Here is a 12,819-nt window from a genome sequence, read left to right as displayed (position 1 = left end):
TTTCAAGGATGGGGAAGGAGATCGGTCTGTATTGACGTATGAAAAATACGGAAAACTTAAAACTGAATGGCCGAACGGGAATATGAACCGTTGCCCCCCCCCCCCCCCCCCCCCAATGCGAGTCCAGTGAGCTACCCACTGCAACATCTCTCACGGTTTCAATCGAAAAAACCATTCGCAATATTTCTCGGCGGAAACTCAGTTTATAACTGGAACCGAACAACCAGCAAAACAATTTGGACGCTTTTGAAATCAGTTTCTGGAGATCAATAGCTGCCGTTCCTGTGACGTTATTTTTGGTACTTCGTGTTTTTTTGTCGTTTGCTCGACTCCTTACTTCTTTCGATTTCTTCCTCTTCCTACAGACGATCTTTCCCCTTTTTTGTTGTCATTCCAAAAAAGTCGCCCCTTTGATGTGCGGACAGGGTTTCCGAAACATTAGCCTCAAGGGATAAGTACCTGCAGATGCACTATCCTCTGTGCCCGCGGTGGCTCAGATGGATAGAGCGTCTGCCATGTAAGCAGGAAATCCCGGGTTCGAGTCCCGGTCGGGGCACACATTTTCAACATGTCCCCAATGAAGTTTATCAACGCCTGCTTGCAGCTAGGGTGTCTATTTAATTATCATTTCATTAGCCTCAAACTGTACAGGTGGTAGAGACTACTAAACTGTGTAATATACGGGAAAAAACCTCAGGTTCCGTATTATATTATCTATTTGACTTTTTCCTCATCTGATGCTAGCGTCCTCAGGTATTCATTTCCTTGATGGCAGCACGTTTCCATAAAACATGCGAATTTATAATATACCACCCTCTGGCTCGTAAAACGAAAGGCAACCGTGTCCTGCGCTTTCTTTATCGTGATTATAACAGGAAACCTGTGTACTCATCGAAAATTGTTCGTAAAATGTGGGTTAGAGGCCTCAGTTTTCTTATAGGGACGGCACATTCTTCCGTAGGTAATGGCATTATGATCCTTTCAACGGTTTTCATTTTACAGCCGCTGTCTCGTTTCTTTCTGAATGCCATCACATGTCCAGAAGGAAACTGAGTTTTGAAGCATTATTCCTCTTTTATTTTTAGTACATAAAGTAACTCGAAATTAGATTCAACACTATGTCATAGGTTCAGCAGATTGTTACTCTGAACTGTTGACACCCTTATGTATTTCATGGTACTTGAAATGTCACAGGTTCGACACATACACGTGTGGCTCCTCCGACTGCTTGACGAAATGTCAAACCCGCTGTACGAGGGGCGGGAGGGGGAGGGATGAAGAGGGCGGTCCTGACCTGGTGTCATATATCCGCACTGAGAGTCAGCGCAGACCACTATCAGAAACAATGAGCGAAAGAGCTTACGCGAAGACAATGACCAGACGCCACCTCAAAGGTGTGAATGGCACAGTGCAGGATTCACAGTGTGAAGAGGGATTACGGGCAGACCAGCGGGCGCTACCACGTTCTGTGGTGGACGACAAGATTGGCCGGCGAGGGATTTGGGGACTGCCAGTAACGAGAGGACTCAAGGAAGAGGCCAAGCGTCGCTGATGGGCTGGCGGCAGAGGGCTGACAAACAGTTGGACTAGGACCAGCATTTTGATTGCTTCACGCCTACTATTCTTGGTAATCCTTCCGTACCCGTTACACCAAATGTGCCCAGAATATATAATATAGGGTAGTTTCTCAACCTTCGTCGCCTCCAACAATTCTCCTTTCACCATTCCCAAATATGTATGTGTGTCCAACCCCGAAGGCTGTAGGTGAAGCCCTACTAAAGGTCATTCCTTTTGTAATCATTATCTTAGCAATCTCCTCCACTGTTATAAATAATACCTGTCCACTCTCTGGTTTATTGTTCAAGACAGTAATTTCGACTTACAACGAAACATTTTAAATACCTGTACTTTCTTATTTTACGATATGTTTTCAGTTACTCAGTTATTTCCTTCTTAGTGACTTCTTCGTCACGTACGTGTTAAGGGTTTTTTTCAGTTGTAGGACACTGTTAAACACCAGAATACATATATTTTAGACTGATCCTTCTTCGTGGATATCGTAGTTTTCTTTACATCTTTCTGTCTCTAATTACGTATCGTTACCTTGCTCCCGAGAACTTGAAGGTTTCTCTGATCTTGTACGAGTACTGTATGTTGCACACGTCTGGTGATTTATTTATTATACTTCTAGCTCTCGCGGTTCTTTCTGCTATCCTCTTGACGAGCTGTTAATGAGACTACACTTCTAGTGATCTTGACATTTCTGTGACATATTACGCTTTCTGAAACCTCAACAGCATAACAGCGTATCATGGGTGTCATCGATCTTTGAAACGAGTTAGCTCAGTTACACTTGCTTTCGAGTTAATTGCCCGTATTTTTACTTTTCTGGTACAAATGTATACAGTAAAATCCCAGCATTCATCCCAATATATCTGAGATACTGCATGAAACCCATACTTTTTCATCCAACGCCCGTGTCAGATTCAGATTTGTCTGCACTCCATACCTCTTAATCTAATAATATGTGTCTTACGCCCTGCATACATATAAGAAGCTGTTATTCTTTGCCCCCTTAATAGTAGCATAGTCACTTACGTTCTATCTGGTCTACAATTTCGGTTTAAGAGGTGGGGCACATAGTTTTGTCGAGTGGTCTCCTTATGTGTATGCATGGCGTAAAACACATATTATTAGATTATGAGATAGGGAGGGCAGACAAATCTGGATCTAACACGGACACTGGATATAAATACCAAAACTACTGAAAGTGAGTTATATCTTGTTAATATAAGAACTACTCAATATGGATAGAGGCTACGAATCGTAGGTAGCATGTGTAGGGTAAGTGCATTGCCCTCTTGAAAGAAGTCTTCCAATCTTTTAAGATACCGTGTGATATTGAAAAGATTTTGTTGTGTGTTCCATCACTCTCAACAGACACACAGCTACCTGGTACGTAAACACAAATGATTCAATAAAGACACTGTTATCGTGTGAAATTTAACGATACTTTCAAACTCTTCATGACAAATACCCACACGACGATTCATGGTAAGACGAACAAATATAGACTCATCAGACAGAATGAAATTTTCACTCTGCAACGGAGTGTGCGCTGATATGAAACTTCTTGGCAGATTAAAACTGTGTGCCGGACCGAGACTCTAACTCGGGATCTTTGCCTTTCGCGGGCAAGTGCAAGTAGAGTACTTGCGCTGATATGAAACTTCCTGGCAGATTAAAACTGTGTGTCGGACCGAGATTCGAACTCGGGACCTTCGCCTTTCGCGGGAAAGTGCTCTACCAACTGAGCTACCCAAGCATATCTAACAACCCGACTTCACAGCTTTAATTCCGGCAGTACCTGGTCTCTTACCTTCCAAACTTCACAGAAGCTCTCCTGGGGACCTTGCAGAACTATCACTTCTGGAAGAAAGGATATTGCGGAGACATGGCTTAGCCTTTAGCCAGACGGATGTTTCCAGAAAGAAATTTTCACTCTGCAGCGGAGTGGCCGCTGTTATAAAACTTCTTGGCAGATTAAAACTGTGCGCCGGACCGAGACTCTAACTCGGGATCTTTGCCTTTCGCGGGCAAGTGCAAGTAGAGTACTTGCCCGCGTGAGGCAAAGGTCCCGAGTTCGAGTCTCGGTACAGCACACAGTTTTAATCTGCCAGGAAGTTCCGACCCATCAGACAGTCTGACTACTCTTGAGTCTCTTCCCATCTCACGTGCATGTTGGCGTAAGTGGCTCATTTTAGCTGATGAATCGAAGACAGGCACATGTGACATCCTGGGCATGCCTCAGAATACTTCATGTGTGAATGTATGTGTAGCTTGTCCGGCAAACAACTGTTGCGCTTTCTAGTCACGTGTTCCACAGAGTAGCTTCTGCTCGCACGTAACCCAATGGTGAAGTCGTTCACGCTTCCGAGCTTGACTCGCCGTTTCCCATTGGCCATATTGGCACATTTTTATTGTAGTACCTCCACATAATCGTAGGAGAACATTCAAGAGTGAAATCCATCTACTATCCTCTAAGCCCTATTGATTCCCTCTCACACTCCGAACGACTAGTCCTGTCGCTAAGGTCGTGCGATAGTTCATTACATCATATGACAATGTAACTGAGTAGACAGTTTGTTGCAGCTTTTATCACTCAGAATTTACCAAGTTTAATAGCACTGCTAAACAGTCAAGGAACGTGTCTTACGGGTTATTTATATATCTCTTACTATTCACACCCCCTTTTTATACATACTGCCTCAGAAAAAATGTGAAGTATCCAGATACATTCTCGGATCTCATTGTAATTTCGTATATGTACGTACCAACGGTGGGCATGTGAATGACTGCAGTTGCAATTCCTGTAACAAGGAAAACGATCACCACAGTCGAGTAGTGTTGTTCGTCTTTAGTATCGCTGCCAGGCCGGGTAGGGTATATAAGGGGCCTGAACAGCGTCAGACTTTGAGTGGAGGACACGGAGTTGCGATGTACTTGTGTCAGACAGCGTTAGCGGCACCTAACAAATCCCTGTGAGGAACCGACGACCACACAAAGCAGACAAAAGAGCTACGTGTGTTTACAACTGGATGACGGCAGTTTAGCGAACATTATTCATCCTGAACCGCCGGCCGTTGTGGCCGAGCGGTTGTAGGCGCTTCAGCCCGGAACCACGCTGCTGCTACGGTCATAGGTTCGAATCCTGCCTCGGGCATGGACGTGTGTGATGCCCTTAGGTTAAGTAGTTCTAAGTGTAGGGGACTGATGACCTCAGACGTTAAGTCCCATAGTGCTCAGAGTCATTTGAACCATTTTAATACACAGATATTTTCGTACAAAATCTATATTAATTTGCGTATATAGTGTGTCACGGACACAATACATGATTCAGGCTGGACATCATTAAAACAAAGGTGTTTCTGGTTGCGGGCAGATCTTTTCGCGAAATTTCAATCACCTACTGTCTCCTCCGAAAGCGAAAACATTTTGTTGACGCCGACCTACACAGGGAGAAATGATCATAATAATAAGGGAAATCAGAGCTCGCACAAAAAGACATAGGTGATCGTTACTTTCGTGTGCTGCTCAAGAATGGAATAATAGAGATTTATCATGAAAGTGGTCAGATGAATGCTATACCACGCACTTACGTGTGGTTTGCAGAGCAGCCTTGTAGGTATTGTGTGAATGTAGACACATAATATGGAAAAGCCTGGATATGAAAAGGGAATACAATATATACTCATGCAGAGCTGTACCACGCTCGCATACTGGCATAAAAACGATGGATTACAGTGTGTGTACCACGTTAGGGATTATACACGAAAAACATCTGTTAATCAACCTGAGGTCTTATTTCGATCTGGTTAAAAGAAATGGTGGTTGTAGTGTAAAACTGATCGTTTTTTAACCTTTTACATATATTTGCTATTTTTAGAAAACATATGAAGCTTTTGACAACCACAGTTAGTCAGTATTACGCGTTTTCAACGTACAAGGAAGTACAAATGGATGTCTTGGTTTTTAGATAATCGTGAGGTCATGAAAGTTTATGCTGTTAACTATATTGTAATCACTTGCCTTCTTAGGCTACTACCAACCTGTGGAGGCTTAAAATGCACCCATAACGCTATAAAGTTGTGCAAAAGTTAGAGCTCTGGTGGCAGAGTGCTACATTATAAAGCAATAAGCGAAGACTCAAATGGTTTGATACAAAAACAGGTTACCGTCCCCATAACCAGAAACCGTGTAACGAGCACACACATTTTGTCTACTTCCATCATCAGAACTTAGATTTTTGATACGAAATTGACAGATTTTGCCAAGAAAATTGACGGATTTTGCCACACATACAGTTGCCTCTTGTAACATAAAAGTGGCTGAATTTGTAGAAAAGTGATCACATACTGGCGTACTCGCATAAAAACAGTGGATTCAATGTTGTGTTTTGGATATTCTGCATTGTTTCCACTGCATTTGAGATACAGATTCTCAGATTCTAAATCCAGTTCCTCAGCCACAGAAAATCACCCGATTTATGCGAGAGGACACAATAACTGTTTCCGGACACTCTTTCCTTCCGACCCAGATTCTGAACATGTCGCACACGATACATGTAATATCCACCGTCCATTATTATCAATGCGCGGAACTTTGCCTGATTCTCGTAAGAGTTCGGACGTAGTGTGCATCTGCACTGAGGATCTCACTACCGCCACAGCGGACATACTCTGAAGCGCCAAAGAAACTGGTACAGACAAGCCTATTCAAATACAGAGTCATGTAAAGAGCCAGAATACGGTGCCGTGGTTTGCAATGCCTACGTAAGACAAAAAATGTCTGACACAGTTGTTAGATCTGTTAATGCTGCTGCAATGGGAGGTTATCAGGATTTAAGAGAGTTTGAATGTGGCGTATAGTCGGCGTACGAGCGATGGGACACAGCATCTCCGAGGTAGCGATGAAGTGAGGATTTTCCCGGACGACCATTTCACGAACGTACCGTCAAGGTAAGTAATCCGGTAAAACATCAAATCTCCGGCATCGCTGCTACCGGAAAAAGATCCAGCAAGAAAGGGACCAACGACCACTGAAGAGAATCTTTCAACGTGACGGAAGTGCGACCCTTCCTAAAATTGTTACATATTTCAGTTTTGGGCCATCATGAAGTGTCATCGTGCAAAACATTCAACGAAACATCATCGACATGTGATTTCGGAGCAGAAGGCACACACGTGTAGTCTTGATGACTGAACGACACAAAGCCTTACGCCTCGCCTGCGCCCGTCAACCCGTCAACACCGACATTGGACTGTTGATGACTGGGAACATCTTGTCAGGTCAGACGACTCTCATTTCAAACTGTATCGATCAGTTGAACGTGTACTGGTATGGAGGCAACCTCATGCATCTATGGACCCTGCCTATCAGCAGGGGATTGTTCAAGCTGGAGGAGGCTCTGTAATGCTGTGAGGCGTGTGCAGCAGGAGCGATATGGGATCCCTGATATTTATAGATACGACTCTGGCACGTCACACGTACGTAAGCATCCTGTCTGATCATCTGCATCCATTCATGTCCATTGTGCATTCCGACAGACTTGGGCAATTCCAGCAGGACAATGCGACACCCCACACGTCCAGTATTGCTACAGAGTGGCTCCAGGAACACTCTTCTGAGTTTAAACACTTCCGCTGATACCAAACTCCCCAGAAACGAACATTATTGAGCACATCTGGGATGCCTTGTAACGTACTGTTCAGAAGAAATCTCCAACCCCCCGTACTCTTACGGATTTAAGGACAGCCTTGCAGGATTCATGATGCGAATTCCCTCCAACAATACTTCAGACATTAGTCGAGTCCATGCCACGTCGTGTTGCGGTGCTTCTGCGTGCTCGCGGGGGCCCTACACGATGTTAAAGAGATGTACCAGTTTCTTTGGCTCTTCAATTTATATTACTGTACGTGTGATGTCCAGCGGGAACGAAACACAGGCGTGTATTCTTACATGCAAAAGATTGTAAAAATGGCGAATGACAACCTGCGGAAGACTGTCCCAAGCATCTTGCACCTTCTGTAGCAATTCGGCAATTGTTCTTATAGGCTTTTGAGAACGAGTAAATTCCAATTTCACCATGTTCCATAAATGTGATGAGAGACCTTGTGATCTTGCTGGTTAGGTCAGTTTTTGTTCACCGTGAAGAGTAGGTTGCGTCGCAGAAGCCTTGTATAGGCCTTCTGTGTCCTGCTGAAAAAGCACATCATCTCCCTGTCGAAGAAATCGCTGTAGCGTGGGGATAGTGATCTTTGCAGTGTATTGGGCACTGGTGATACACGAAATATGACGGCAAGCTGTAACCGATGGTACAGCGCACCATGAACCATGGGACTGAATCTGTGTGTCGTGGGCGAATGCATGTCACAATAGGCAGTTTACCTGGTCCACGCCGTACATCCATCACTCACATACAGATAGAACCTACTCTCATCACTGAAGTCAGTAGAAAGCCATTCCTCTTTCCACATGACTTCTTATGACAACTGAGTCGCCATGCTTGACGGTGCCATAACGTCTGTGACAGCGACGATTAGCTCGTGTAAACTTGGTCCTGCCTCAAGCAGACGATTCCGAACGGTCTTTGGTGACGTATCAGCTGCAATGTGTGCCCTGGTTTCTTCCCAGGAAAGTGTTCACTCGGCCACTGTTGCTCCCACAGTGCTTCGATATTGATGTGTGTCTGTACTACACGGACGTCCTGAACCTGGTCTGAAGGTGTGGAAATGTTCCACAGACCACCGCTGAAAGCAGCGTTCACTGTGCCCAACATGTGTAGCAACCTGTCATTATTTCCATCTAGCTTCCCACAGGCCTGTACTGCGACCCTGCTCAATTAATCGATGTTGTTCAACAAGAGTACACACTGTTTGGCGGGGCACTGCTGTACCCTAGAATGAATTTTGCTGTTCACCTCTAAGCTCAGCACAGTTACTGCCTGAAGAGTCAAAACAGAGGGTGCACAGACAATTCTCCAGAGCATCATCCGATGACCGATGACAAACGGATTACCAGCTCTACACCCCCTCTCATTGTGCACATATTTTATCCCGGAGCCTCTGAAAACAATCCATGACGGTGTTGCACTTTTTTTCCCGACAGCGTACATTCTTTCACATACTACATCTTTGGTGAGGGAGGATGCTATGCAGCGGTTCTTCGCCATCATGTGGAAATCACAGAAATTCGCCTATCTCGTTGTTGTGGAATGAATTTGACACTCTATGAAAAAAGCGAATACTCGTTAATGAGAATATTCGCGGAAATTGGAGTACATGTAATTAAAATGTATTGGAGTGATTGACACAGACTGAAACGTCCTCTGCTGGCTGCCTCACCGATCGACATTATAAACCAGTTGATCTTAGCACGGCCGGAAGTGCTATTTTGACTGTTGGCGGTCTCAGACGTGACAGAGAGCGACTGTTCTCCTACTCACTTGCTCTCGTATGTCTGATGGTAGGCGGTGGTCGAGTGATACTGGACGAGACGGCCAGTACACATGCCGTTTGCAATGTAAACCATGCTGCGTCTGCGATTTTCGGCTTTAGGGAGACTGCGGCAGCCCGAACCTGTGGCAAGGTGGTAGTCGGCGTCGGGTGCACAGCGGGCGGCTGCGGCAGTCGATTCTTCGAATGCTATCTGGAGAGAGTCGCGCATGAGCTACGGAGACCATTTACATAAGGGATTACTCCTCACATCTTCAGTTTGGTTTTAATAAATTGTGCAACTCTACCATTCTATTCTGTGGTAGTGGTGGGGAAACTGTTAACGCTGTAACATAGGTATTTACAAGGGTACAGCGTCAGATTCCTCTAAGGTGGTCTTATATTGATTTCATTGTTTCCTAATATGATGCGACGTATTTCTTTATAGCGATGCTGGTGGAGATGGGTTGAAGGTAATTGCTTACAGGGTAAATTAGGCGATTTCGTGTATGTGGACATCTTCTGCCGCTATTTACATGAATCCTATAGTGTCAGATTCCTCTCAGGCAAATTTGTATTTAACGCACAAAATGCAAGGAAAAACTCCTCGTGGATATGGTTCATAGCAATAGTTTATTTCTTTAAATAATTAACTATGCTACCAACTGTCAAACATTAAAATTCCCGCACTTACGAGCATCTTCTTGAAAAGTGTGTATCTGCAGAAAATTTGGCAATCTTATACCAGATTGCAACAACAGCCGTCTGGAAACATAACTTAGGGGCAAAAATTGGCTCCTGGATCCTATAGGATGAGGATAGATGACGAGTGTAATTATTACTATTTGCAAATTGTTAAACAAGGGGTACCTGTGTTATTTACATAATAATATTCACTCCGTCTTCAGTTTACAAGTGGCCCATCTGGACCATCTTACCGCTGTGTCATACTCAGCTGAGGATGTGGATAGGAGGGGCGTGGGGTCAGCACACCGCTCTCCCGGTCGTTACGATGGTTTTCTTTGACTGGAGCCGCTACTATTCGGTCGAGTAGCTCGTCATGTGGTATCACGAGGCTGAGTGCACCCCGAGACATGGCAACAGCGCATGGCGGCCTGGATGGTCACCCATCCAAGTGCCGGCCACTCGCGACAGCGCTTAACTTCGGATATCTGATGAGAACCGGTGTATCCACTGCGGCAAGGTCGTTGGCTTATTTACTTAATATCATTCTTGAGAAGTATGTATTTGGAATACTGGAGGAAAAATGACAATACTGTAAGAAATAAAAGAAAAAGATGAAATAGTGATGAACAATGAGAAGAATGAGTTAACTGTGCAGTTTCTTTTTATTATGCCTGTAGGGTGGTGGCCGATATCTGTGATCGTCTATTCACTAAGTTTTACGGACCTGGAATCACGAAACTCACACAACCAGAATAAAACGGGAGTCGGGGTGACTTGATTTAAGTGACCTAGTGGTCTCGAATGAGAATTTTTAATATTTCGTTGTGATCGGATAGAGGTAGGGGGAGGGGAGTGGAAAGTGGCGCTGTGTGCCACTGATAAAGATAGCGACGTCACTGACCAGATTGTCTATTCGTATAGGCAACTCATTCCTACAATTCAACTTTTCAGGGTCGTTTGAATGCAGCTTTGGTCCAGAGTCGCCTTTACCTCCTCCTATTGCGGTATTGTACAGCAAGCACAACATGACGTCTTCATATCTGCACCCGCCTTCCGCGAACAAGTAATGGTCTCCCTGCAACATCGTGTGTTATCAGGTGCCAGTGATAGGTCACTAGCAGCAGCCAGATTAGGAAGTTAACGTCGTATGTGTAGGCAGCCATTAACACAACAGCACCAATGGCTGCGGTTGGGATGGAACAGCGACCGAAAAGTATGGACTGATGGTGAAGGTCACAGCACTGTGTTCGACGATTATTCACAGATCTGCGTTACCCCAGATGACCATTGTCGTTGAGTATTGAGCTGATCTGGGTAGATATTCTATTCATCCAGTCTTCTGGAGAGACACAGCTGTGCTACCCCTGGCGTCATGATGTGGAAGCCATCTACTATGACTTCTGTTCATGACAGATAATGACTGAGGGAACTCTGGCGGCAGAACGTACCATCACTGGCATCCTGCGACTTCATATATTAAATCTAATGCAACGGTCTCGTGTTGCCATTTTCAGCAGGACGATGCTCGTCCTCACAATTTGCCTGTCACATTGACTTATCTACATGGTTTTCATGTACTCCTGTGGCCAACAAGACCCAAGAACTGTTCCAGAGAGAGCACGCAGACGTAAACTCGGTCTCTGCACCAGTATCCAGGATATCAAGGAACAACTACAACAATCGTGGCTCAACTTGCTTCAGCAGAGGATACAACTGCATTATAACACCCTTCCCTACCTGATAGTGCATGCGTCCACAGCCGACGGATTGCAACGATATAGTCTCAAGTAGGCTCCTACACCCAAGTTCTTTGTAAGTTTGACCCTATTCTGCAACAACAAGAATAACATCACATATCTTATCAGATCGTGAAGTTTCACTTCGTTTCTTCCTCACCATGTAGATACTTTTTTTTTTTTTTAGGCAGTGTATATTCTAAATAACAACTTCGTCTACATATTTCACAGTCTTTAATGGGGCACATATCTTTCAATTTTCCGTTATCTACAGCTTTCGTTGAACGAAGTTATTTCAATTAATCTCCTTGGAATGCATTTTTTCCGCAAGTCATGTTCCCCCTTCTTATACATCTGCTGAAATGTTGATAAGGATTTCCGCAGCTGTATTCATCTGCTCTTACCTTTTCTACTGTATTGTACTCCATCAGTACCGTAACACCACTTCCTCTCTACTTAAGTTCTGTCATGCACTTGAGCCGGACGGTGTGTCCGAGTGGTTCTAGGCGCTACAGTCTGGAACCGAGCGACCGCTACGGTCGCTGGTTCGAATCCTGCCTCGGGCATGGATGTGCGTGATGTCCTTAGGTTAGTTAGGTGTAAGTAGTTCTAAGTTCTAGGGGACTGATGACCTCAGATGTTAAGTCCCATAGAGCCATTTACCCCATGCACTTGATGGCAGGTAACGTTCTCCTAGCATTCGCCAGAACCAAACCCTTCCACCAATCTGTCATAGGGTATAGATCAATTTATCACTCCAGATCATTCATTTCAAGTCAACCACTGTTCACTTGCTACGCTCCTTACCTCATTCCAAACGTCACTTAGCTGTGATCAGGGAAGTATGTGGTTTATGAGGAGCCACTGGACCATTTTATTCCTTTATTTTTTACTCCCTAAGCACAGTCATTGTGTTGTTTGGACTGGAGGTAGCTCATTGTAACTTAACGGTGATTTCCTGCAGTGGTCTACAGTCCATGGCTTTCAGTATATGAGATCTGTTGCTTTTGCTTTAGCTGTGGTTGTTGCTTCGCGTTTCCAGTTCACAATCGTATCAGCAATAGTCGATTTAGGCAGTTTTAGAAATGCTTAAATGTACTTGATGGATTTGTTACTCAAGTGATATCCAATGGCTAGTCCACGTTCGAACTCACTGAGCTCTCTTGACCGATCCATGGGTGCTCCTAGTGACTTCAAGCGGGCAATTCCGCATTACGTTCAAATGGTTCAAATGACGCTGAGCACTATGGGACTTAACTGCTCAGGTCACCAGTCCCCTAGAACTTAGAACTAATTAAACCTAACTAACCTAAGGACATCACACACATCCATGCCCGAGGCAGGATTCGAACCTGCGACCGTAGCGGTCGCGCGGTTCCAGACTGTAGCGTCTAGAACCGCTC

The 12,819-nt window shown here is 44.6% G+C and overlaps 1 non-coding gene across 1 annotated transcript; it reads left to right on the top strand.

Moving 5' to 3' along the window:
• The first annotated feature begins 481 nt into the window (after positions 1-481).
• Trnat-ugu lies at positions 482-556 on the top strand. Its single transcript has one exon. It is a non-coding gene; the product is annotated as a tRNA-Thr (tRNA).
• Positions 557-12,819: the final 12,263 nt, after the last annotated feature.

This window comes from Schistocerca piceifrons, chromosome 1 (assembly GCF_021461385.2).
Source record: "Schistocerca piceifrons isolate TAMUIC-IGC-003096 chromosome 1, iqSchPice1.1, whole genome shotgun sequence".
In the NCBI taxonomy this organism is placed as follows: domain Eukaryota; kingdom Metazoa; phylum Arthropoda; class Insecta; order Orthoptera; family Acrididae; genus Schistocerca; species Schistocerca piceifrons.
Note: the sequence above shows the minus strand (reverse complement) of the source record. Positions and strands in the feature narration are given on the sequence as shown.